Here is a 25290-nt window from a genome sequence, read left to right as displayed (position 1 = left end):
ATGTCTCGTACCCCAACTCAGCACCCCAATGATCAGGGGCTTGGAGCAGAGAAGTGCTGTGTTCTTTGGTCTGTGCTTCTCTGCAGTGTCCTTGTAGCTGCTATCTAGTAGCTGTGTTTCAGGACGAGCCTCTTTATCATCCGAGAGAGAGTGTCATAAGGGAAAGGTCCCCTTCCAAGAAATCCAAGAAGAAGAGTTTGGCAGGGAACTTTGCATAATCTCAATCAGGAGGCATCTTGCCATCTCAGGACACAGCCTGAGTCGCAGCATGGTTATAAATAGCCTGCAGTTCTGGGGATGAGAGTCTACTTGACTGTTCTCACTTTAGTCATAATTATAACACGCAAGGCCATGAGCAATCACAACTTCATTTGCCCACTCTGGTCATGACCCAGCTACTGTGCAGGGAACATTCCTAGCAGTTCAAAGTTCCCTAGTATCAGTCACCTCAAGCCACTTTAAGGAAACTTTACCCCAACTGTGAAAGATGGATTACCCTATGGTTTTTACTGTTGACACTTTGCCTAGTTTAAGCTTTCCTGCCACCTCAATTTGAAAGCTACCATCCACACCCTGTTGAGAATGCCTTTCCCAACCCCGTACCACATCAGAAAATGAGAGTCAGGAGTCGGGTCTCTGGAGAAGTGAGCTTTCTGCCTGGCACAGTGCGGGGCTATGCTAAGAACTTCATAAACAAAGATAAGAAAAATTGAGTCATGGATTTCTTTTAAAAAAAAAACAAGATCAAATGAAGAGTAGAGCATGGTTTGGAAATAAGAGATCCTGAAAAGAGAAGATGAGAAGAAACAGGCAAAGGAATTATAGCTCCCCCCAAAATAAAGGAAGTCAAGTGTCTGCTTGACCTGCTCCTAGTTTTCATCATTACACTTTCTTCCTGTTATCCAATGGACTCTAGTATTTGAAGATTCTCCCTTAGTCCAGAGATGGGACAATATGAGCACGGTCAATAAAGATAATAGCCACAAAGAACGAAAATGCAATAAGAAGTTTAAATACATGAGTTCATATTAATTTTAATGAGAGTTTAATACATGAGTTCATAGTGTTGTTGGAATCCATTGGATAGCATGAATAAACAAACCTATCATTTTGAGAAAAAATTTAATAAACAGAATAAGCCAATGAAACAGGTATTTAAAAAAAAAAAAAAAAGCCCGTGCCCCATTCTTTGTGCTAACAGTGGCTCACACCTGAGCAGTGGTAAGAGATATTTGTTCCAACGTGGCCCATCTGCTTCTCCTTCCCCAGGGTCACCTCTCCTGACTCCCACACTGCCCTTTCCTTCCTCATCACTTCAGCGCATGCTAGGTGCTCCCTGTTTCTTCCTTCATCCCCCAAATACCATGGTCACAAACCAGTTACATTCGGAAACATTGAACCAAACTCCCAGGGGAACTGAGGGCAGAAAGAAGCACAGAAAATACGTTCACCTTTAGTAATAGCTTTCTCTCTTTTGAAAGTTTTCCTACCCTGACCTACTCTCCTTGGGGAGATGTCCCCATTTCTTCAGAGTCTCCCTGCCACCATCCTTACACCCTAGCTCTCCCCTCCTTTCACCTTCCTTCAAAAACTCTTCTCCCATAAAACCCTGCCAGCTTCTCTGAGTTTTCAAAAGTGTCCTGTCTTTTTATACAAAAATATTGAGCCTCTCCTGGATCAAATCTCCCTATACTGCAGACCTTCCTGAAAGAATGGATGTATCTAAAGGAAGACACCCCTTTACATTTCAGTTCTTAAACAAAAGAGACCTCCTTCACTAATTGGAATTCTGGTTTCATGTTGACTCATCTGACTCAACCTCCAATCAGATTTTTTTTTAAATCTTCCCATAATAATAAAAACCCTTTACAAATTTTTGCAGACTTAATTCCAAGTGTTTGTCAGGGCTATTAATCAAAGATGTATTATGTATATATTTCAAACAAACTCTATTAATCAGATTGCCAATTATTTTTCATTTCGTGGGGTCTGCTTTCCCCACAGGCATTCAACATCAGGCATTTTTCATGAAAGGTTCCGGTTTTTCAGCCTTGGTCACTGTGGTATTAGTCTGTGACCTTCGAAAGCAGACTACTGATTTGTTTGGAAGTAAAAAAAAAATCTAATTACAGTAGTTAAATGAACTGGAATTAATTAACTTGTGGATACTTGACATTTATAGCTAATTGGTCATATCTATCATAAAAAGAGAACTTGGGCCTTTCATCTCTGTTTTATCAACCATGCTGAAAATCAATAGAGACTCTCAAATAGCAAAGCAGTCAAGGCTCCCAGCAGCATACTCAATCCAGAAGAAATCATAAGATGTCATTAAGTTATGGATAGAAATTTCTCAGCCTTCCGAGATCATTCTATGAGAAAATAAATCCCTGACCACTGCATTATCAGGCAGAAACTATGGAGATATTCTAATGTGAGGCCCTCCAAAGAGAAAACCCACTAAATGAAGGAAAGGAACTTTTCTAGTGTTGATCTTTGGGCCTCTAGCCATTCACTGAGATTTGTTAACAGCCAGGAAGCAAGGGTCTAAGCCTTTAGAATCTAAGGGCTCAGAGAGATCTGGTGTGCAAGTTACAGGAAGCCCTTCATCCTTCAGCCTCCATGATCCATTCCCTGTGAGTGGAGGGGATCATCTAACAGGGATGATTTCATATGACTGTCATGTGTGTTCATGTGGCAGAAGTGGAAAGAAATACGAAAAGAATGAGGGATGGTTTCTTTTATTTTTGTGATCCCATAAATAGCTTTAAGCTGCCTTCTTGAAAGCTGGTTCGAGTTGTATTTCTATCAACAATTCATGAGATTTTGCTTTTTCACAAGATTTAGATCATCGGTGTGGCTGTTTTAGTCTCTTTATTTTTTTTCTACCACTTTTCCAACGTGATGGGTGCAGTGGTTTATTGTTCGGTTACTTTGCATTTTCTCCAATGACGAGTGTATGTAACATCTTATCATATATCTGCTTATCATTTCAATTAAAATATAAATGGGGGAAGTAGAGAGAATAGATAATATCTTGCTATGTAGCCAGGCTAGTCATGACCTTATGTCTCATCTGCCAAAGCATCCTGAGTATTAGGATTGCAGGTATGTGTCACCATGCCCAGCTCTAAATTATATATTCTAAAAGAACTCTGTATTACATTTATTTACTTGTGTGCACATATGTGTATTCTCACATCCCACAGCATATGAGTGGAAGTCAGAGAACAATTTATGAAAGTCCATTCTCTCCTTCTACCATATGGGTCCCAGGAATGGGACTCAGGTCATTAGGCTTACCAGAAAACATCTTTATCTGATGACCTATATTTCCAGATAACTATATAGGACACACACACACACACACACACACACACACACACACACACACACGTGCGCACACATATATATGCATGTGTATTAGTGTATATATATATATATATATATATAATTTTCATTCCCCAAAATATATACTATATAAAGAAGTTCATGACATATAAACATATAGGTATAACAGGATTGTTCATAGATAAAACTTAGATACAAAAGCAATAAATCAATTACCATTAACAGAGAAATGGTTTGCTAAATTATGATATACCCCTATTAGATTAGATTTGTTTGTGGAAATAGGTCCAATAGAATAGATGCATTGATAAGATAGATAGATAGATAGATAGATAGATAGATAGATAGATAGATAGATAGATAATAGATAGATAGATTATAGGAATTGGCTAATGAAATTATAAAGACAAACAAGTCCTGCAACCTGCCATCTATAAGCTAGAGACCTAGGAACCCAGCAGAATCATCCCAATTTTCGTCTTAAGCCTGAGTAGCAGAAAAACAATGTATAAAGCCCCAGTCTAAATCTGAAGGCCTGGGAATGGGGAGAGTAGACAATGTAGGATAGTCTAAGAGTAAGAGAAATGCAATGTCCCACTCAAAGATAGTCCTGGACTGTTAGGGAACAGGAGATGGGGACAGAAGCAAACAAGAAACTACAATAGGGATGACACTGATCAAAGTATTTTCCTATATTTTATTTCCTGTTGAACCAAGTATCTGGTTCTATGCAAATGTACATCTCTTTCCTGCTGATTATTCGTTCAGGGGGAGGTGCTCCTCTTTGTACTCTTTAGAGTAGCCAACACTGAGAGAAGATGATACTCTTCAAACCTATCAGTTACTTCTCCTAAGAGAAAGCCAACGGATAGTGTCCAGCCTTCCATGTAGCCCTTCCTGAGATAGTGTCCAGGCTTCCATGTAACCCTTCCTGGAACCGTAGGCAGAGCACCACTGTAGAAGTAGGCAGCACAGAGTACATCCTCCAGAGAACAGCAGAACTGTGGCAGCAGAGCACCCCACAAAGTGCCCCAGAAATTCAGCTTAGCCTGAGTGTGCCTCTTACCCACCCTGATGAAGACTGGTTATGTACATCAGGACCCATAGAAAGATCATTCCATTTAGTGGCATGCAAGTTTCCCTGATGTAAGGTACAGATTTATCTCTCTAGATAACAAACCCATGTGCCAATAATCTGTGAGATGTAATTAGAGGTGGATACATGGACAAAGCAGTTCCCGAATAGAGATAAGAGTATAGATTTGGGGCAAGAATAGGAAAATTGAGATTAAGATACTGCTGCCAAATTCAATTTTGATGACATAATTTTCTGCTTGAATTTATTTTGCACCATAAAGGGTCCATTAAAATTTTATGGGAAAAGATATTTTCATATCCTATATTGTGTTCAGATGCTTTCAATGTTTATTTGGGCTTTCAGATGCTCAAGCTACTTCAAATGATCACATAACAGTAAAATGTTTCCATAGGAATGGACTTTTTATTAGAACGATTTTTTCCAAGTTTCTTTTATAAGTCCTTATTCAATGTGGTAGTGAACCAGATAAAAGTTTAGCAGATTTATCTGAACCTATCTACACTCTCTGGCAGCTGCTGTTACTCTGTGCTGCCTACTGTCTACAGTGGTACCGTGCTTACGGCTCATGTCCCACCAGGTAAATAAAAGTCCAAGAGGTGGGTGACGTGCCTTGACTCTCCCTTGATCCAAGTGTAACTCTCACTAGCCAACTCCTTCTTATTTAAGATAGAGAAACCACATCTGTAATAAAGTAAGCCTGCTAGAGCTAGTAGTGCTCAGCTGTAATCAGAGCCGAGGACTACCAACACCGTCGGCTACCCGATGCCACACTGTTCTCATCCCTAAGGAGCCTAACGCTCTGGAACTGTAAGCCCCAAACAAACCCTTCCTTCTACAAGTTGCCATCTTTATCACAGCGAAAGAAAAACAACTAATACATGTTCTGCACCACCTGATCTACAGGGGACCCGGTTTAAAAGTGTTAAAATCCTAACAAGAAAAGTCCGTACTGTCTATATTATCCATACTGTCTGTACTGTCTATACTGTCCACGCAATCTATGCTGTCCATACTGTTCATATTATTCATACTGCCTATACTGTCCATACTGTCTATGCTGTCCATAGTGTCTATATTATCCATACTGTCTATATTACCCATACTGTCGATATGCCTATACTGTCCATACTGTTTATTCTCTCCATACTGTCTATATTATCTACACTGTCTATGCTGTTCATACTGTTTATACTATCTATACTGTCCATACTGTCTATGCTGTCCATAGTGTCTATATTATCCATACTGTCTATATTACCCATACTGTCCATATGCCTATACTGTCCATACTGTTTATTCTCTCCATACTGTCTATATTATCTACACTGTCTATGCTGTTCATACTGTTTATACTATCTATACTGTCCATACTGTCTATGCTGTCCATAGTGTCTATATTATCCATACTGTCTATATTACCCATACTGTCCATATGCCTATACTGTCCATACTGTTTATTCTCTCCATACTGTCTATATTATCTACACTGTCTATGCTGTTCATACTGTTTATACTATCTATACTGTCCATACTGTCTATGCTGTCCTTAGTGTCTATATTACCCATACTGTCTATATTACCCATACTGTCCATATGCCTATACTGTCCATACTGTTTATTCTCTCCATACTGTCTATATTATCTACACTGTCCATACTGTCTATGCTGTTCATACTGTTTATACTATGTATACTGCCCATACTGTCCATACTGTCTATACTGTCCATACTGCCTATACTGTCCATATTATCTATGCTGTCCATACTATCTATGCTATCCATACTGTCTATATTGTCCATACTGTCTATACTGTTCATACTGTTTATACTATGTATACTACCCATACTGTCCATACTGTCTATACTGTCCATACTGTCCATACTGTCCATGCCGTCCATATTATCCATACTGGACATGCTCTCTGTGCTGTCTACACCTGACTCTCGGTTCAATAGGCTGTCCAGATTTCTGCTTCAAGGTCTGACCAACTCTGTTGTTGCATCCGTATCCTAGAGTTCCCTACCCCTTACCCAGAACAAAACCCTAGCTTTGCTCTTATTCTCCTTCTTACCCTGCTCCACTGAGTTCTATTTCTTAAGAACATGTGTCCATCAAATCTCTTTCACAAAAAGCCCCACCCCAAACTCTCTTTCAAAGTACCCTTGGAAGCTTATTTGTTTACCTCTTATTAAAACTTTAGCCCCCAAGAAAACCCTCCCTGGGTCCAGATTGTCGTCTAACTCAGGAATCTGAGCATCCTTTTCCTCACATGGAAGAAGGCGGGAGATTAGGAGACTGCTGCATTCTATACTGCTCCTCTGAGATGGGCCGGATCAGAGATCCTGCACCTTCTGCTGTCACAAATGCAGCCAAAGTAAAACCTGCAGACCTGGGACACTTCATTAGCACCCAGCACCAGCCCTTCTATTTGGCTCTTCATGTTTCTGTTTCTTTCTACTTTCATGGATTATACTGTAGAGAATATGGAAGCTATGACTTGGAGCCTGCGCCCCCTCCCACAGCATGGCCACTAAGTTCTGAGAGTGAGTGTCCCACAGGCAAACGTATACAGGAAACAGAAAATTGCAATCCTAGAATCCACACAAAATCCCTATGTTACACTCTACTAAATAAAGATTGTACCAGCCCAGAGTCCAGAGAAAGGAGACTATATTCTCCTCTCAGAGGGGAGTGTAAACACTGCCATCATCATTAATCTACCATGCGACAGGAAGCCAGATAGACGAGAAGCCAGGTTCTATTTCAGATCTAGAAAGTATAGGAAACAGCAGCAATATAGGTCTGGCCTGTGAGCAAAACAATGCCACAGCTTGATGCTAATATCTTTTTCATCTGACTGTTTACCCTTAATCCATGCTTTGATCAGGATGGGCTAATGGGTGTGTCGCTTTTCATTAGTCATGTTGGAAATACTGCGAGTGCCCTTTATCAGTACATCAAGCCTTTGGTGGAGCAAGCCAAGTTTCAGTGATGAGTGTGATTAACTTCCTTCCATCTGTCCCACCTTCTCTCATCTGCAATGCCTACTTGTCTCACTTAGGCCTCACATCTGGCCTCCAAATCTTTTTTTTTCTCTTTGTGATTTCTGTTTCTGTGGTGTTCTTTCTGTTCTAAAAGAAAGAGTTTCACTTTGTACCACATTTCTTCAGCCCCTAACGGAGTAGCTGGAAGTGACCAGTCTTGTTTACTTTTTGAGATGGGAGCGGAGGAACCACAGGTAATGTGTTAAATCTTTAAGCTTAAAGAGACCCTTACCTGTAATGTGTTCAGGTGTGTGCATACTTGTGTATGTATAAATATGTACATACATTTCCACTTCCACAGATTCATGACAAGTTAGCAGGAAAGCATCTCTGCTCTTGTGGGTATTAGGTCATATCTTTTAAAACCAAGTATAGCTTCTCAGCATGCCTTTAATATAATTAACATTTGTGATTGATATTTTCACATAAATCATGGTGTCTTAAAGACATATCAGGCAAGAGCAAGGCTAGTGTTTTCCAACATAATCAATATTATATGCAACCCTCAAAAAGTAACATTTTAATAGAAATGTAAGTATGAAAACAGATATGATTTACAAATTATCCTACATGTGCTGTGGAGATGAATCCCCTGTAGGTTTCTCACGCTGAGATTCTACCTGTAGAGTCATCTGAACAAATGACTTATTTCTTGAATTCTAAGACTATAAAGGGAAAGGAGGGGTTGGCCTGGACACTGTCTTCAAAAGTTTTTATTCTGGTATAGTAAGAAGTTTAATTCTGTAAAACTATGTTTAAGATTACCCTTATGGTAGAAAACAGAAAGGACCCCCCCCCCACAGCCTTCTTTGCTTGGACTTCCACTATCTTTGTCCTGTTCGTCATCCTTCAACCTCTAACCCATGCTTGCCCCTCATCCTTTACTTTCTAATCCAACTCCTACCACAGAAGGTGACTGTTAGAAGGGAGGGGCCCTACTTCCAGCATCCTTGCTATCTGTCTTGACTAGGTTTCCAAGCCATCTCAAACTTTGGAGAGGGCTTCCATGGTTTGTAGGAGCCTTCCCAGTAGACGTACCAGATGCCCTCTGTAGTTAGAGCGAGCCTCCTACTAGCTGGCCTCCCAGGAAGCCCTCCGCAGTTTCTACATCCTGAAACATACCTCAAACTACTTCTATCTGAAGAATAGATATTTCACAGAAGACAATTGCCCCCCAACGTGACTACTACTCAAGATGATTATTTCTGTGATTATACTCTGTCCGCAGGAAAAATTTGCTGTGGTCCTGTTTGTTTGTTTCTTGACATGGCCACTGTAGTAATTTACAATCAAGCAAAAAGGCTATAACTTCTGACTTCATCCATCACATTCTCACCAGAGGACATACGGCTTCTCTGTCAAAGCTGTGGGGGTAAAGATCTATATGAACTACTCAGCTGTCATAAAGCTATCCGCTTTGACACAGTGAGTAGAACCTGTTCAGGTGTAATGGCATCCATTATAGCATTTTAAGCATATTAAAGACTAACTTTTAGTCTACCCAGGTGGAGTCTTCCTTACTAAGCAATATACATGCATGTCTGTTAAAACCACATGGACCTCATACTTGAGGATGTATATGGATGCGCGTCAGTATCTTTGTAAGTACAGACACTTGCTTTCTTCTTGGTGTCTCCAAGGCTATCACTGTGGGTGAGATCTGTAGACCATTTTTATACAAATCAGATACACAGCATCTTCTTCATTTTTCTCCCACTCCTTTAAATTAGGCGTATAATGTCTATTGTTTGCTCATTTGAAATCTAAGAGAATGGAAAGATGCCTTAGCAGTAAATAGCACTTACTCATTGCTCTTGCACCTACCTCAGGCAGTTCACGACTACCTGAAATTCCCTTCTAGGGGATCTGCCACCCCCCTCTGCCTCCCCCCATGGGCAACCAAGCCTCTGTGGGTCTGTCCCTCCATCTTTAACCCTCCATCCAGCTTGTGGCAAAGGCTCTACTTACAGACACATGAAAGAAGGATTCTTTTTTTGATGGCCTGAAAAGAGATCCACAACTTCTCTCCAGCACCCTAGTGTCTAGCATTAGGAAGTGGGGTGTAAACACACACAGCTGCATTGCAAACACAAATGTCACGGAACTAAGAAGACTCATGGATCTTATTTTCTGTGATGAGAATTTCTTGGCAATCGATTCTTCCAACTGTTTTGTTTCTGACACCTTTTCTGTGATTGATTATCCAAATTAGCCTTCCATGACATATGTTGACTCTAGATATGATTGCTGGCATATACTGAATCTGACACTCAACATTTCTAAACTATTTGTAAATTTTGTGGATTTATAAACTAGGAAACTGCAAAGGTAAGTGACAATGATGTACAGGGAATAGGCTGCTCTCAGATATTGTCAGAGATGTGCCAGGAGCAGGGCTTAAATTCACAGTTCACATGTTTATAACCCTCAAATGTCACATAATCAGATTCCAAGTTCTCAGAGAATCTCCTCAGTACTATTCCCACTAGGCTAAAGATGGGAGAAAGTGGCCATTTCCTTTTCTGCAAGGTGTTGTTGAAAGATAAAGGAAAAAAATATTTGTAAATCCTTTTTACACCTAAGAGGTGGACATTTGCTGTATCATCAAGCAGTTGCTTTGCATGGATAACTCAGAAACTCACTATAAAATAAAAGAAGTACGGAGTCTGTTGTTTTCATTGGCCCTGTTGGAACTTTGATACAAACTCTCAATTTATAGTCTTTAAGTATTGCTGTTTTAGTCAATTAAGAAGACACAATCTGTGAAAAGAAAATCTATTCATATTACATTTGCAAAATCAATAAATACAAAAACACTAGATATATTCCCAAATTATAAAGAATATCTATAATCTTGAAGACATAGAGGCTCAACTACACTGCTGTTAAAAAGGGTCATGACTAACATTGTTTTAATAAGCCGGCGTTGCTTGTAGTCATTTGGGAAGAGGATAAAAATAGAAAATTGTCTTTCACTGTCTTTGCTGCTGAAATTCCTACAATAATGAGGAAAAATAAAGTTTAGAGTCCAAAAGATTTCTTTTTAAATTTTAAGTGAAATGAGCTCATCTTCTCAAGTAACATCTTCTCATCTTGCCGAATCATAGAGAGTTGAATATCTAGCTGGTTCTTGATACCCGACTTTAAGTATGATTGATAGTGGCAGATTGACCTTGGATGTCTTATTCTCCCTTAATTACTGATTAGAGATATGCCACCTGTCTCTGTCGCATCTTTATCACCTGGAGTAGCAGCAGTCAATAATTCCATCACATGCTGCAATTGCTCACAAGTGTGTTTCCTCTACTTCTAATGATATAAGTGATATTTGATTTGGTGACGCTAGACACTTGGAATATTTGTACCTGGAATATTTGCACCTGGAAGGTGGCTTAGCGTCAACAATATAGCATAGTGCATTTTACTTATTTTTAGCTCCATTTCGAATTAGCATTTAACAAATTTACCAAGAACACAATAAAAAAAACTCAGCATGGATTTTTATCCTCTTAACGAATCACTAGCTTATTGAAAACCACAGTAATTAAAAGTGTATACATCCCCAAACCCCGTGGGAGAGAGACCTCACCGCCTGATCAGGTGGGCACTCCTGAGGCTGCAGAGCGGAGGAGACCACCAACACTGCCCACCCCTGCCCACATCCCTGGCCCAAGAGGCAACTGTATAAGGCCTCTGGGTTCCCGTAGGGGAGGGCCCAGGAGCGGCAGGACCCCTGCGCCTGAGACACCGCCAGAACCTGAAGGAAACAGACCGGATAAACAGTTCTCTGCACCCAAATCCCGTGGGAGGGAGAGCTGAACCTTTAGAGAGGCAGACACGCCTGGGAGACCAGAGGAGGCTGCACTCTGTGCACGTCCAGACGCCAGAGGAGAACACCAAGCGTCATCTGGAGCCCTGGTGTGCGGAGGCTCCCGGAAAGAGCAGCGCAGATCTTCCCGGTTGCTGCCGCCGCGGAGAGGACTTGGGCAGTGCCCCGCGAGCAGACTTGAGCCTTGGAACCACAGGTGGGACCAACTTTTCCCCTGCAGGAAACCTGCCTGGTGAACTCAAGACACAGACCCACAGGAACAGCTGAAGACCTGTAGAGAGGAAAAACTACACGCCCGAAAGCAGAACACTCTGTCCCCATAACTGGCTGAAAGAAAACAGGAAAACAGGTCTACAGCACTCCTGACACACAGGCTTATAGGACAGTCTAGCCACGGTCAGAAATAGCAGAACAAAGCAACACTAGAGATAATCTGATGGCGAGAGGCAAGCGCAGGAACCCAAGCAACAGAAACCAAGACTACATGGCATCATCGGAGCCCAATTCTCCCACCAAAACAAACACGGAATATCCAAACACACCAGAAAAGCAAGATCTAGTTTCAAAATCATATTTGATCATGATGCTGGAGGACTTCAAGAAAGACATAAAGAACTCCCTTAGAGAACAAGTAGAAGCCTACAGAGAGGAATCGCAAAAAATCCCTGAAAGAATTCCAGGAAAACACAATCAAACAGTTGAAGGAATTAAAAATGGAAATAGAAGCAATCAAGAAAGAACACATGGAAACAACCCTGGACATAGAAAATCAGAAGAAAAGACAAGGAGCTGTAGATACAAGCTTCACCAACAGAATACAAGAGATGGAAGAGAGAATCTCGGGAGCAGAAGATTCCATAGAAATCATTGACTCAACTGTCAAAGATAATGTAAAGCAGAAAAAGGTACTGGTCCAAAACATACAGGAAATCCAGGACTCAATGAGAAGATCAAACCTAAGGATAATAGGTATAGAAGAGAGTGAAGACTCCCAGCTCAAAGGACCAGTAAATATCTTCAACAAAATCATAGAAGAAAACTTCCCTAACCTAAAAAAAGAGATACCCATAGGCATACAAGAAGCCTACAGAACTCCAAATAGATTGGACCAGAAAAGAAACACCTCCCATCACATAATTGTCAAAACACCAAACGCACAAAATAAAGAAAGAATATTAAAAGCAGTAAGGGAAAAAGGTCAAGTAACATATAAAGGCAGACCTATCAGAATCACACCAGACTTTTCGCCAGAAACTATGAAGGCCAGAAGATCCTGGACAGATGTCATACAGACCCTAAGAGAACACAAATGCCAGCCCAGGTTACTGTATCCTGCAAAACTCTCAATTAACATAGATGGAGAAACCAAGATATTCCATGACAAAACCAAATTTACACAATATCTTTCTACAAATCCAGCACTACAAAGGATAATAAAGGGTAAAGCCCAACATAAGGAGGCAAGCTATACCCTAGAAGAAGCAAGAAACTAATCGTCTTGGCAACAAAACAAAGAGAAGAAAAGCACACAAACATAACCTCACATCCAAATATGAATATAACAGGAAGCAATAATTACTATTCCTTAATATCTCTCAACATCAATGGCCTCAACTCCCCAATAAAAAGAAATAGGTTAACAAACTGGATACTGCCTATTCTGCTGCCTACAGGAAACACACCTCAGAGACAAAGACAGACACTACCTCAGAGTGAAAGGCTGGAAAACAACTTTCCAAGCAAATGGTGAGAAGAAGCAAGCTGGAGTAGCCATTCTAATATCAAATAAAATCAATTTTCAATTAAAAGTCATCAAAAAAGATAAGGAAGGACACTTCATATTCATCAAAGGAAAAATCCACCAAGATGAACTCTCAATCCTCATCTTCGGTTGGTTTATATACAAGTGTGCAATTTCTAGGCTTGAAAGTAAAATGATGCTATCTGGTGCTGGATAGAGGAGCCTTATTTTTTATTATGGCAGCTTGCTATTTTTGTAACATGGTGATTTGGTTGAACACAATAAAGTACAGTAGTAACTGATCTCCCCTTCTTCCTGGATGAGTGAGGACATGATTAAATGTTGATGTCAGCATCCTTGAGCATATTCAGATGAGCTTCTGCTTCTGTTGAAAAGGATGCTGTGTTTGATTGTGGTCCGAAGCTTTGAAGCACTACTTGGCATCTCCTTCCTTGGAGGTCTCACTGTTTAAACATAACAGATTTGATAGCTTGTTGGTAAGGTGAGGTCCAGCTTGTCTCCACTAGGTCATCTTCATGTGAATCCGGTGGTTATACGGTTTTGTTCTAGGGATATTTCATTTTTTTAATAACGGTTTTAGCTGACATTCATGGAGAGAATGAATCCTTAGAAGTGTGCCACTAGAGAAAGGAAATCCTGTCTAGAGTATGTTTCTTTACAAAGCTGTGTCACACCATCCTTTGGGCCCTCTGCTGGAAAAGTAGAATCAAGTCTCAAATAATGCCTTTTAAATTGTATCCTCTAGTATTATAGATGTAGGACAGTACTGTATCATACCTCTGTGGATGTAAAATAGCTTGTACCTGCTTTATGATACGTAGTAGTGACCGTGCTTTATCAGAGCTGTTTTTAATGATGTTGCTCAGAATGTTTTCTTTCCAGATGATGATTGAGAAGCTAATTAAAAAAAAATGGTGCCAGGTACCACAAGAGTAACAGAACTGTGCTGTTTTCTCGGGTTTTGTTTTTTTACTTTTTTTTTTTAATGGAGTGTGCTGGATGTCTCTACAGTTTTGTTCAGATGACTGCAGAACCTGCTGTTGCTGCATAACACACTGCTATTATTGGTCTTTTTATATAAATATAAATATATATACAGATATATAATTTGAATTTTTTGAAACTTTAGCTGTGCTGTCAACTTTGGAAAAAAGTATCCCCGTTTACTGTGTTGAGTTGGCACTGTACAGAAATTAACAGCCATATTGGTCTAGAAATGTTGAACTTAAGTTTTTTCCATTTGTACAGGGGTAACACACTGTATTAAATATGTAAGGTCTTATCTACGTGGGTTTGATTACAAAAACTAATAAAGTATTCTCTAAATAAGAAAAAAAAAACAGTACTTGAGAGGCTGACAGGAGAATCTCTAGTTCAGTTATAGCCTGCATATTAAAAAAAAAAAAGAGGAAAGAAACCTTTAGAGGTAAAAACAACAACAAAAACTTATTTTCGATGAAAGTAGATTTGAACTGGAACACACTAAAATGTTTGTTAAAAACTGTGTGGTTGTCCCGTTGAAGGAATCAGAGAAAGAACTGGAAGAGCTTGAAGGGGCTTGAGACCCCATATGAACAACAATGCCAAGCACCCAGAGCTTCCAGGGACTAAGCCACTACCTAAAGACTATACATGGACTGACCCTGGACTCTGACCTCATAGGTAGCAATGAATATCCTAGTAAGAGCACCAGTGGAAGGGGAAGCCCTGGGTCCTGCTAAGACTGAACCCCCAGTGAACTAGATTGTTGGGGGGAGGGCGGCAATGGGGGAAGAATGGGGAGGGGAACACAAAAAAAAAAACAAAAAAACAAAAAAACTGTGTGGTCGGGCTGGAGAGATGGCTCAGGAGTTAAGAGCACAGACTGCTCTTCCAGAGGTCCTGAGTTCAATTCCCAGCAACCACATGGTGGCTTACAACCATCTGTAAAGAGATCCGATGCCTTCTTCTGGTGTGTCTGAAGACAGCTACGGTGTACTTATATATAATAAATGAATAAATCTTTAAAAAAAAAGAAATGGCAAGTTTCAATATGCTGGATGAGACCTTTAAGCTGTTGTCTTTTACATCAACTCTTACTGGCAGTTCTCGTGTAGATGTTTATTAAAGCAATACTGAGATTAGAAGAGCCTTGGGGCAGACTCTCCCTCCTTTCCACATCCCATCTAATCTCAACAATAAAAATAGAGCTAATGGCCCAGCAGGGTAGTGCACACCTTTACTCCCAGTACTTGGGAGGCAGAGGCAGGTGGGTCCTTGTGAGTTCAAGGCAAGCCTAGTCTACATAGTGAGTTCCAGGACAGCCAGGGTTATAAAGAGAAACCTTGTCTCAGAAACAAAACAAAAATAGAGCTAATGAAAATTAGGAACAATGATTTTGAACAGAAAGTCATTTGAAAACAAAACTATAATAAGATGAATTGAAGTAAGAATACACACACACATACATACACATATACATCCATATACCACACACATACCACACACACACCACATACACCACACACATACGCACACACACACACTCACACACACACAAACACACACACCACATATACCACACACACATACACACACATACACCACACACACCATATACACCACACTACACACACACCACACACACACCACATATACCATACACACACACATACACACACACCACATACACCACACACACATACACACACACACCACACCACATTACCACATACACCCCACACACACACACCATATACACCACACATACACACACACACCACACACACCACACACACCACATATACCACACGCACACCACGTACACCACACACACAGACACACACACACCATACCACATCACCACGTACACCACACACACACCACATACACCACATACACCACACACACACACCACATATACCACACACATACAGCACATACACCATACACCGCATATACCACACACACACACCACATATACCACACACACACACCACATACACCACACACACACACACACACACACACACACACCACATACACCACACACCACCTATACCACACACACACCACATACACCACACACACACACACCACATACACCACACACCACATATACCACACACACACACACACCACATACACCACACACCACATATACCACACACACACCACATACACCACACACACACACCACATACACCACACACCACATATACCACACACACACCACATACATCACACACACACACACCATACCACATCACCACATACACCACACACCACATATACCACACACATACCACATACATCACACACACACACACCATACCACATCACCACATACACCACACACACACACACACACACCATACCACATCACCACATATACCACACACACCATACCACATCACCACATACACCACACACACACACACACATACACACACACACACCACATACACCACACACACACCACATACACCACACACACACCACATACACCACACACACACACACACACACACACACACACACACACACACACACACACGTCGCGCACCTAATGTCCCGCCAGTAAGAACGACGCACGGCAACAGGATTCTTCTGCAAACAAGCCTTTACTGTGTTACAGCTCTTCTTAGTGTTACAGCTCTCTTAGTGTTACAGCTCTCTTGAACAGGGACCCCGAGCAGCAAAATCGCTCGGCTTATATAGACAACGGTATGCTAATTATCTCTCAGGGTTATCTCTCAGGGATTGGTGGGGCTTGGATCACCCCACTACTTGTCCTCCAGGGATTGGCGGAGAATGAATCACCTCATTAGCATATTAACGGTCAACTAACACCTGGTGAATAAACCGCACATGTGCAGTACCGCTGTTCACCACTAGAGGGAGCTCTACCAAGGGGACAAGCCTGCACATGCGCAGTAAGTCGTTTATATCCAATCAAGGCTGGATGTCGGCGCCATCTTTGTTTCGCCGCACCGCTCTCTACACACACACACCACACACATACACACACACGTACACACACACGAGCCTCTGGCAGCTGAGGACAGTGGTTAAATGCAGTCAGTCTCCCAGGTTAGCCTCAGCAGAGAGCAGAGTGAGAGTTGAGAGTTTCTGTTGCTTTTCACTCTTTGGGCTCATTTTTCTTCTGCCTCAGCTGTTTCAAAAGGAAATGTGTTTATTTAACATTGAGAAGCATAGCTCCTTGGCCTCGTACTTACTTTGAGCAGCAGGAAAACCAAAAAGGAATGAATCTTGAACACGGAGAAAACAGATTGGAGGAAATACACTGGAGACAGTGTTCAAGGGAGTTTATTCTAGTGAGTCTACAGCCTTTATAATCCTGCCAAGGCCAATGGAGCCTGCGGTGTCTCCTTGCAGATCGGCATCGGAGCCACCAGCAAACAGGAGCCTTCTCCCTAGTCCTGTCTGTTCAGGAAGCTTCTACGTCTGTCCTGTCTTGCTGTTCAAAGGCTCATTATTCAGCTCCCTGGCTTCCACCGCCTGTCTGCAGTTATTTGGCCATTTTGCTGCTGGCTGGCATGCTGTCAGAAGGTGGGCAGCAGAAGAAATTGAAAAAGCTAAACTATGAACCAGCCATTGTTGCCACTGCCAAACAGAGTTGACAGGTGATTGTGCAAAACGGAGGTGAAAACCTGTGCTGCAAATGAAGATCAAAGCTATTTTAAGAATTTTCCGATGCATCCCATCGCGGTCTAGCATGAAAATTTGAGCCGTTGATGATGCTCATTTTGGAAAGGAGGTAAAACTCCAAAGTCAAGCAGGAAAAAAATACAAGTTCACACAGAGTGATTATTTCTGGGATGTTGACTTGGGGACTAGAGAAAGGGGTCAGTGCACTGGGAGACTCCCACTTCTAGAACCCTAACTATGGCTTCAACAAGCTGATCTAGCCAAATAGATCTTGTTACAGGATCCTTGCTTACCAGCTCCACATTTGAGCCCTAGAGAAGCCACCTGAGGTAATGTCTCCTGAATCAGTACAAGGGTTTGATGTGAGCCTATGAATTATGGTTGAGAACTTAAATTAAGAAAAGTGGGAGAGCATTTTCTTTAGGCAACAGAATCGAAGCAAAGACATCATTGAAAACCAGGTTCCAGCCAGAGTTACAAAGGAGTAGACAATCTGAAGAAAGTTGGATTTTAAAAAGTAGATTGATCAGCATACATGCTAGCTGGCAGTGTGACGATCTTAGAACTCCTACTATTGGGCCTTTGAAGTGGACTTAGCAATTTGTAATTTTGCCTAGGCAGTGGTCGGTGCTTGTTACTAGGAGAGCATGTATGAGCTGACCCACTAGGGATTAAGCATGTCATTAAGCAGAGAGAGCAGAACAAGGTGGCTACTGATCCTTCTCAGTCTAAAAGTCAATGAACTCTACCTGGCTTCAGCCTCTCAAGCCCTCATTTCAGGCCCGATCGCAAAGGATGGTATAGAGACTTGCCCTTGACAAAGTTAAGGCAGGTGAAGTTTTTGTCTATTCACAGTGGATTTTTAGTTTCTATTTCCATGTAATGATTTACTAAATGTTTGTCTGACCAGATTCAGTGTCCGCTGAGCTCTGTTGAAGCCAATTCATTCTGTGTCCACTGATGCCTCTACTTCTCCACACCTGGCTTCCAGTGTCTCTTCTTAAACTGAATTCATCAAGACTTGGTGCAACTGTGGCCTCATCATTTTTCTCTTTTCTCCTGCTACCCAGCCCCTAAAGATTTGGACACCACTAAGCTGTATCAGTCAGCTTAGATGGTTTTGGGGGAGAAGGAAGATTCTTGAGCTCTATGTAACAGCCCCTTTGACAGGTGAGACTTCTGGTTCTCGACAAAACTGCAACAGTTCCACCCACTTCCAGAACATCTGCTTACCCCCACCAGGGGAAATGTTTGGGGAAAGTCAGTTCCATCTCTTTCTTAGCTCCCACTGTCTGTGCTTCAATGACACTCAGCAAGGCTCTTCGAGTTCCTGTACTTGTCCATGCACTGAAAGTTTATGAAATTGGGACTTGCTCCAAGATATTCTCGAGACATAATTACAATGATTTTTGTTCATTGAATTTTAAAAATGAATGAGCTAATAGAGTGCCTAGTTTATTACATTTTATCATAAATTAAGCAACCACATGACTTTTTTTTTAGTTTTAAAATTATCACCATATCAATTTTGTTCAATTTAACACTATTTCTCAGTCATTTTTTTCTGTGTTGTATGTGGTATGATATACTTAGAAATATGCACCACCACATTGGGCTTTTATGCAGGCGATGAGTGTGGAACTCAGGTTTTTATGTTTGTGCAACAGATATTTTAGAAAAGTCTCGACCAGCTCTCCAGTTTCTGATTGGCCTTTTCTATCTATATAAGAAATATCACAAGTAAGTTTGGGCTCCAAATAGGACAGAAATCACAGGATTTATTCCTTGAAGGAATAGTTACCTCAGAGGAATTAGAAATCATCAAGTTAAGGGCTTTTACAAGTATCTCCATCTTTTACATCAGCGTTCTCATAAGTAGAACTCAAGGCAAGGTTGGAAGGGCACATTGTTTAGGGTGTCAGTTGATACTGGGGCTTCACCCACATCTCTATCCCACACCCATCTTTGTAGACCATAGCCAGTAGGTGAACAATGTTTCTTACTCATCTCCTGATTCTCCCTCTACAGATCTGGGTTGGGTTGTGTTCCTAGGACCACAGGCCTGAGGTAGGAAGAAATCCAGGAAACACCAACAAGAAGCTGGTGAAATGAAGCAGAAAGCATGCACACGTAGGGTATCAGTAGCCCATGCGAGCCACCCTGGGTACAAGCAAGCCCTTTAGGGTGAGGTTACCACATTTTGCAAATAAAATTATAAGATGCCTTGTTCAATTTTAATTCTTGCTGAACAACCTGGAACATGTTTGTGTGAGAGCATTCCAGGAGACATTAAGGGTATGTTTATAAAAATCACCCTGTTTGTCTGAAGATATAAAAACATGTAAGATATAAAACTTACAGTTTACCACAACTGGGAGTCAGTAGTTGATGAAACAGAGGGAAACAGTAGTTAAGTACATAAGGTCATTGCCGCTAGGTAGGACAGCTACTGACTTCCAGATGTGTTAAAGTATGTTTATGTCCCCATCCCACCATAGGAGGAAAGCAGGTCAGGACACAACACAGTGACCCTATACGGGTACTGTCACTGGGAGAGGACAGGCAAGTACAGTAGGGACCAGGAGGGCCACTGATGGAGTTTGCCACATGCCAAAGCTAAAATTGGAGCGTCTTTGAATTCCTGAGCTAGATGAAAAAGCAACTTGTCTCTACCAATTTCTCTGGATAAGCCCGGATTACAACCTTTGTTATGACAAGGGAAACAAGGAGGAAGGAACTAACCATTCATTTAAATTATGGTGGACTGAAAAGTATGTGTTTGAGAATGTGACAGAGGGGAAGAAAAGGAAAGATTTACTATTCTCAAAATGGCATAAGAAAACCAAGATTTCCTGACCTGTCATTTCTGTTTAAAACAGCCATGCAATTGCAGGAAGTGTTCTGAAACTAAGAAACGTGTTTTCCCCATGTTTAAATTAGAATAATGAGGCCAAATGATTGTCCCTTCATCATCAAGGCCAATTAGACTTTCAGAATTCTCTTTATATGAATAAATGTCAATACTATGGACATATATTTTTATCATCAGTTTATTGAGTGTCCTTGGGCAACCTGCTCAGATATGTGGGGATGCATATGTCATCTGTTTATGGGAATCTATGGGAAGCATTTAATCTCTAATCAAAGACAAAGAAGATGTACAACTTATAATTTCAGAGCTACTTCTCCACTTGCTGGGCACATGTGTGTGCTCTCCTTGTCTCTAGGGCTGTGGCCCTACTTGGGAATTATATAACTCACTTAGCCCATGGCAAGAAATCATTTCTTCCTTTCTGGCTTCTCTTGGCTGAAATTCCAGTTTTAAATAATTGGGAATAAATGTAATTTGGACTTGTGACATGTGATATATTCAATTGTTCTGGGGAAAGGCCAGAAGATATCGATAAAATAAAGTGTCTTTTTGCAAAGCTGCACAAGTCAAGAATTATGTTCTATTGTTTTTAAATAGCACTGAAGAGTCTTCTCTTTCCTTTGTCCAACTTCCTTTAAAGGTAAGTGCTCCATTTGGCTACTTTTAAAGGCAAGTAATGGGTCAGAGTCCAGCCTGTCCAAAGTAGTCTATGATCCTAATTTGATCCTCATTCAAATGGGGCCATTTGTGTCTTGAAAAGAAAGATGAACAGAGAGTAGTTATGGTGGCCATGTTCAGATTGTCTTTAAGGAAACCCAATGACAAGTTAGGTTGGGACTGAAGCATAGCCATGCTCTACTTACCAAACTCTCTGTCATGGGCAAAGGCTACTTTTCTCTCAGAGGGTGAAGCATCATTTTTTTAAATAAAGACAAAGATAGCTGGTGCATTGAAGTGAAACTCCCCAATAGCCTTCAAACATTTTTAGTGTTTTGAGTTTTGAAACCAAGTCATTTAAACATCCCTGGAAATTTTTCACTATTTGTAACTCCCCCACCCCCACGATGTTCACTGAAACATGTCAACTTGTGTCTAATAGACAGGACCTCTGTTCACAGTTGAGGTGAGTAGAAGGTCTTTATTCTCATGGTGAGGGTCCTTGTCGTAGTATACTTGTCTTGCATGAGAGAAGCAAAGGGTTTAATTTCCAACATCAACAAAGTGAATCAACAAATTAATTAATTAATTTAAATTTTTTAAAAAGCTGATCTTGCTGGTACACGTTTATAATCTCAGAATTTAGGGAATGAAAGTAAGAGAATTAGAAGTCAAGGTGATCCTTAGCTACAGAGTGAGTTCGAGGGTAGCCTGTGCTACATAAGAGCCTGCTTCAATACATATTTTTAATTTATTAAAAAAGTACCTATAAAACAATTTAAACCTTCAGACTTTCAAATATTGTTTTATGAATCTATAGTGCTTTTATATCTAAATAAACTAAGTTGCTAAGTTAAAACTGCATAAGGAATCTAAAATTCCTGAATGGTCTCATGGGATGACATGAAACTTTCACACATGATCTCAAATCTTTGTTTTGTGGTTTGAGTTTTTGTTTTTAAAATGGAGTCTCGTTCTGTAGCCCAGGATAGCTTGGAACTTAATACCTAGGTCAGATCAATCTTTCTATATCAATTGTCCTGTCTCAGTTTCTGACGAACTAAACTATGGCCCCACAACATCACTGAATGCACACTGCACAAAACGGTCAGTGTCTCCACTCTATGGTGTGGTAATCTGGGTCTGGAGACCTGTGCTTTTCAACATGGCAGCCATCAGACCTGTGAGGCCACTGAAAACCACAAATGTGAGTTAGGATTAGGACATGCAAATTCATACCACATTTTGAAGATTTGGTGCCAAAAGTAAAAAGAATATAAATTAGCTCAATAGTATTTTGCTGATTACACATTAAAATTGAATGAGTTTAGAATAGGCTAATTATATTTTAAATTAACTCCTTTTGTTCTTTTAAACTACATTTAAAAAGCACCCACTACAAAATTTAATACTACTTCTAAGACTGGCATTATATTTCTACTAGAAAACCCTTTCCTAAAGCAATCAGTGCTGGCCAACTCCGATATAAATCTGTGTGCTAGATAGTATTTTGAAATCAAATTGATAAGCTGTTTTTCTAAGTAAGAATGTGTAAATCTTCTAGACCTTTAGAGTCCATAAAACTTATTTTAAAGAAACATTTCTCTAGTAATTGAGATTTGGGACTAAACAAGGTTGTGAAGTAACTTGCTTCATTGAGGGGCAAAGTCAACCCCAGAAGGCTCAAAATGAACCAGAGACCATGTTGGAAACAGTCAAATCCAGCATCTTTGAGAAGCTTCTCTCCCTGTGTTGATCTAGGAATTGGTTCTAACACACTCCCAAGGTCACCAGTAGGTCAGCAACAGCAGTGTAGGAACTCTCACCATCAGAAGAGAGCTGAGCTGATTGCAAACATACTTTTCAACTTGGAGGTACTTTCTAATTATGCATAAAAAAAACAAGAGGTCTAACAATGATGCTATTGAAATTGAAAAAAAGTTCTCCTCTAGAAAAATGTGTTTTCCCTGTCTCTAGAGACATTGCAGGTGTGCTGTTTTGTCACATGAGCATCAGGAGGTGATGGAGAGAAAAGAAGCTCTGTCTATATTCAGTGTTCTGACCTATGAACTAGGAACATCTGAATGATTAGGAGCCTAACCTTCCCTGAAAAAAAGTAAGCTTAAGATGACCACCAGTCCCAGGTGGGGAGTAAGTTGGAGAAGGAAGCCTAGAAACACTCCCCCCTAGGACTGCAGACCCCAAATGGGAGTAAGCCAGAGACAGATAACCCTCACCAGGGCCACTCAGGTGGGGAGGACAGATGAGAATCATGCCTGGGATGACCACCAGACTGGCACCATGGCCATCAGTCCAACACACTGAAGACCTTGGGGAGCAGACCATGCCTGAGATGACCCCTGACTAATACCATAATGCACAGGTGGGTCATAGCGCTCCTGAGACCACTCCTGTGACAACCCCAAATTCTCAGAGACCCCAGGTGCCACTAAGGGGAGCAAGTAAGTGGTGGAGAGATGGAAGAGAAAGAGAGACAGAGGATGTGGGTCCAAGGAAGAGGCAAAACTGGAGACTCAAAGGAAGTGAGGAACAGCCTGATGTGAGCAGCCAGTGATGCCACCTGGGTCCATAGTGGGAACCTCGTCTGGGCTGCCATTAGAAGACCATGTCTGGGTCCCTGGCCCTGCAGCAGCAGCCACCTGTTACCACCAAAGGCCAGGAGAATGTCCCTGGTCTAGTCTGGTCTGCTGCCTGGAAACGTATTGATGTCTGAAGGCTGTGTAAAAGTGACCCCAGTCCTCACTTGGATTTTATGGGAGATCTGTCCCTAGATGCAGGAGAGCAGGAATACTTACCAGCCTCTAGGCAGCTGGAGTAAGTACTTGGGAGAGCTGGCCCTCCACATTTCAAGAGTTTGTGGGTGAGCTGGCCCCAAGGATTTGAGCATGAGAGAGCTGTTCCTATCACTCATCTTCCATGAGGGAGCACGGATGGGGGAGAGATGGCCTCCTTCTCCTTACCCTTCACTACCTGTGGCAGATAGGTGACCTGGCTTTGGGGTCATGAGATCAGGAGAACTGGCCCCGCCCCTCAAAATCAGGAGAGCAGGCTCTGCACCTCTCCTAGCTAGCACAGAAGAGCTGATCCTGGTGGCAGTGTGTGGGCAAGCTGCCCCCCCCCCAAAGTGTGAGCATGGGAGAGCTGACCCTGCCACTTGTCTGACATGAGGGGACACAGGCAAGGGGGAGATGCCCCTCCCTTAACCCTTGCCACCTATGGAAGACAGGAGAGCTGGCTCTGAGGTCATCAGAGTGAGAGAGCTGACCCTTCCCCTCAGCTGCTACAGCACTCAGAAGAGCAGGCCCTGCATCTCCCCTGGGTAGCACAGTAGAGCTGGCCTTGGATGTGGGTGTTGCTAGTGAGCCAGCCTCAAGGACAGGAAATTGAGAGAGCCTGCAGGCTGACTAGCTCAGATAACTCTCAGACCCGGGGCTTTGAAATGACCCATCCTAACACCCACCTCATCAATGAACTACTAGAGTTAATGAAGGAACTTGTCCTTCAGATCCAAGACTACAGTGTCCCCATGACAGAGGACAATAACAGGATATCTAAGAAGAGTCCCAGTAGGTTCCTGAAGCCAGAGGCCTTGAACCAAACCATTGAGTCATTGCAGTGAACATTTGCAAGCAAAGACATGTGGACAAAAGGGTATACTGTGGGACACATTGTGACACATCTACAGCTTCCACAATGAGTCTTTTTTCTCTGATGGGGGGATGTTGCAGGGGTGGAAGGTGAGTACAAGGGGAGTGGAGGATGAATGAGATTGGGGTGCATGATGTGAAATTCACAGAGAACCAATAAAAAGTTAAAAAGAAGAAAGTTTGTGTTTAAATATGCTTTGCCCATTGGATTTCTTCCTCAGCTACTATTTTAAAACTGAACAATTAACGAATGAAACATCTACTGCCATTTGAGCCTCAATGTAAAAGATAACGTCACTCTTTTCACAAAAAAACCACAGTAGTGTGGATTAAATAAGATAATACTCACAAAAGTACT

The 25290-nt window shown here is 41.4% G+C and overlaps 1 non-coding gene across 1 annotated transcript; it reads left to right on the top strand.

Moving 5' to 3' along the window:
- Nucleotides 1-23230: 23230 nt before the first annotated feature.
- Nucleotides 23231-23368, top strand: LOC120102060 (small nucleolar RNA SNORA17). Its single transcript, XR_005503093.1, has one exon. It is a non-coding gene; the product is annotated as a small nucleolar RNA SNORA17 (small nucleolar RNA).
- Nucleotides 23369-25290: the final 1922 nt, after the last annotated feature.

Source organism: Rattus norvegicus, chromosome 3 (assembly GCF_036323735.1).
Source record: "Rattus norvegicus strain BN/NHsdMcwi chromosome 3, GRCr8, whole genome shotgun sequence".
Classification (NCBI taxonomy): Eukaryota; Metazoa; Chordata; class Mammalia; order Rodentia; family Muridae; genus Rattus; species Rattus norvegicus.
This window is presented reverse-complemented; position numbering and strand designations above follow the sequence as displayed.